The sequence below is a fragment of the Fukomys damarensis genome, unplaced genomic scaffold (genome assembly GCF_012274545.1).
Source record: "Fukomys damarensis isolate Sample0158 unplaced genomic scaffold, DMR_v1.0_HiC HiC_scaffold_26, whole genome shotgun sequence".
NCBI lineage: Eukaryota > Metazoa > Chordata > Mammalia > Rodentia > Bathyergidae > Fukomys > Fukomys damarensis.
In genome coordinates, this window is record NW_022900938.1 from 22,252,832 (window position 1) to 22,255,832 (window position 3,001).

At 47.3% G+C, this 3,001-nt stretch overlaps 1 pseudogene; it reads right to left on the reverse strand.

The window, feature by feature from the left end:
- Nucleotides 1-681: 681 nt before the first annotated feature.
- On the reverse strand, nt 682-2,412 carry LOC104850235 (annotated as a pseudogene).
- Between the last annotated feature and the right edge of the window lie 589 nt (nt 2,413-3,001).

Genomic DNA, 3,001 nt, shown 5'->3' on the forward strand with positions numbered 1-3,001 from the left:
GCAATTAAGAAATCACCATGAAACATACAAGGACTTTCTAGAATGATAAAAACATTCCAAGCCTGGAATAGATTGTTGGTTACGTATAAGTATGTATCTGTAAAACACATCCAATTGCATAGTTATAAGTTATTACTTACAGCAACTTGTGATAAATAATATCTATGAAAATATATCCATGTACTGGTATTTTAAAATGTAATTCCAAATAACTCATGAGTGGAAGAGCAACTGATAAAGGAAGTAAATACAATATTAGAATTAAACCAGAATGAAAACAGTCAAACCTCAGTATCCATAGGGATGGGTCTCAGGATTCCCCTCAGTACCAAAATGAGGGGCCTCAACTCCTATACATGACATGATGTAGTGTTTGCCTATAATCTATGCCTATCTTCCCATCTCTGGTTGACTAAGACAGTGCACATGCTGTAGAGAGAATTGTTACACTGTATTTATGCAGCAATGACAAGAAAAGTAAATAATGTTGAGTATAGAGGCAACCTTTTTTTTTTTTACATTTTCAATAAGTGATCAGTTAAATCTACACATGTGGAACCTGCAGGTCCGTGGAAACATAAGATGTAAGTAAACAAATATCGTAGAGACACTGGCAGCCTGAAATGTTCGTTTGTACAAACTAGAAGTCAACTGGCAAGGAGCCCCCTGTAGGTACGAGATTCAACAAGGGCCCAGCACGGTGCGTGACGAGCTGTGCCGGGAGGCATTCTCACACTGACTGCAAGGATAGGGTCTCGCTGCCTTGTGGGCTGTCACGCACACCATGAGGTGAAAACACTGGCAGAGGGCTGCTCGCTTTCCTGGCAGGCACATGGCCTCTTTCTGGTGTGGATGCTTGCAGGTTTGCTGAAGGACAGAGCTGGCTTCTGAAGAGCCGCCCACATTCCCGGCAGGCCTGCAACTTCTCCTCGGTGTGAGTTTGCATGTGACTACTCAGGGTGGAGAGGCCACTCAAGACCTGCCCACAGGTCCCACGCTTGCGCAGGGCCTCCCCAGCACGTGCAGGTGAGTGCTGGTGGGGAAGGGCTTCCTCCACTGTTTGCACTCACATGGCTTCTCCTTGGTGTGGGTGTACCGATGTGTCTTCAGCGACGAGTGCTCCCTGAACACTTTCCTGCACTGGCTGCACTCTAAGAACTTCTCTCCGGTGTGTACACACATGTGGTTCTGGAGAGAGGACGGCTGATTGGATGGGTTGCTGCAGTCCTTACACGCATAGGGCTTATGTCTCGAGTGGTTCCTCTGGTGCAAAAACATGCTGAAGTTCCTCATGAAGGTTTTCCCACACTGACCACACGTAAAGGGCTTTCCTCCAGGAAGGGTCCTCAAGTGCCGTCCCAGGTTGGAGGAAAACGAAGACTTGGCCACACTCCTGGCACTAGAAGAACTTCTCTGCAATGTGCATCTTCTTGTGCCTCAGGAGGTCACAGCTGCAGCAGGACTTTTTGCAGTGGTTACATGTGTAGGTTTGATCCAGATGTGGATGTTTTCACTCCCGATTAAAGGAGCATCCCAGAAGGATTTTCTGCTCTTCTGTCATTCACCGGGACTTCTGAAGGCATAAACTGGTTCTGACAAAGCAGTTCCACACTGCTAAATGGTTTCCCCAGTTTGTGGTATTTGTAGAGATTTTCTCCAGGCTGAGGTTGACCGCTTTTCATCTGATGGATGGGATCTCTGCAAAAATATCTTGGCTTGGAATTGACTCTTGGGGTTGAAGGTGCAGCTCTGACCAGGACCCTGGGAAGACTCCTCTCTTGATGGTCCACAGCTCTTCTCTTTTCTCCAAATGGGATACTGTGCCAGGTTTGCATAGTTCATCTGATCACAGGGGGAAATAACAAACAAACACATGGTGTGGCCTGCAGAGGTCAGGTTCCTGTAGCTTTCCAGCATCTCATCTCCGTACAGACTTCTTTGAGCAGAATCCAAAAACACTCTTCTGAGCTGATCACCATGGCCAAATCTGCAAGGGTGACTGGTTCCTGGAAACAGATGTTTGGCAACCCAGGAGCCATGGCTTCTTCTTCTTCTTAGAGCCAGGCAGGACCCTCCACAGGCAGAGCATCTGCATGTCACTGGATGAGGTAGCCTCCGAAGCATCTGCAGAGAAACCAACTCTTTGGCTTGGAGTTGAGCTTCCCACTCTGCACCTGTGGCCTGGAGAATCCTTCATTCTGCTGCACTTGGCCTCAGCTGTGAGACCAGATGGAGTTTACGTAGCAAGGGTCCTGTAGTTGTCCAAAATCACAGATCTGCAAGGCTCCTCCACACACCATCTAGAATGCCAAATTCTGGAGGAGCCTCATGGCCACATCCTCCAAGGTGACAGTCAGTGCCATAGGTGCTGGGATTCAAGGTGTCAGTGGATGATCTCATAATCACAGTCATCTTGCATGAGAGACAGGGTAGAGCCCCTTTTCCTACATACCAGGGAACACGGATGAGGATGGGGGATCGGTATCAGAGCGCTCCTAAGCTGTGGGCTTTGCATTGGACTTCTCAGCTTTCCAACAGGATGGCAGTGCTGTCTGCCTAACTCAGCTACCCAAGAGCCAGCAACCTGCCACCCTAGGACCAGGATGCCCATGGGGAAGCAGTACACAGCACAGGCCTGGGCTGTGCTCAGTTCCCAGTCCCTCCTCATGTCAAATTTTATTTTCATTAGAGATTTTTTTTCCTCAAAAGTAATTATGCTTTGATTTCTCCTGGGTAAGATCAGCCTTGGAGACATATGGGAAAAGGAAAGGACAGGGAAAGCCATGGATTAAGTATCTCTTATTTTGTGATATTAGATGGGTGGATGGTCATTCTGTCTTGTTAATTCCAGCACATGTGTGCACATACATTGTTGTGTCTAGATGTCCTCTTAAAGCATCATGTGCTCATATGTGGGGATTTTTCAGAGGTGGCCAGATCTAGTGTGTGTGGAGCTGGATTGATTCATGGTGCAATGCTAGGCTCAAGGATATATATATAT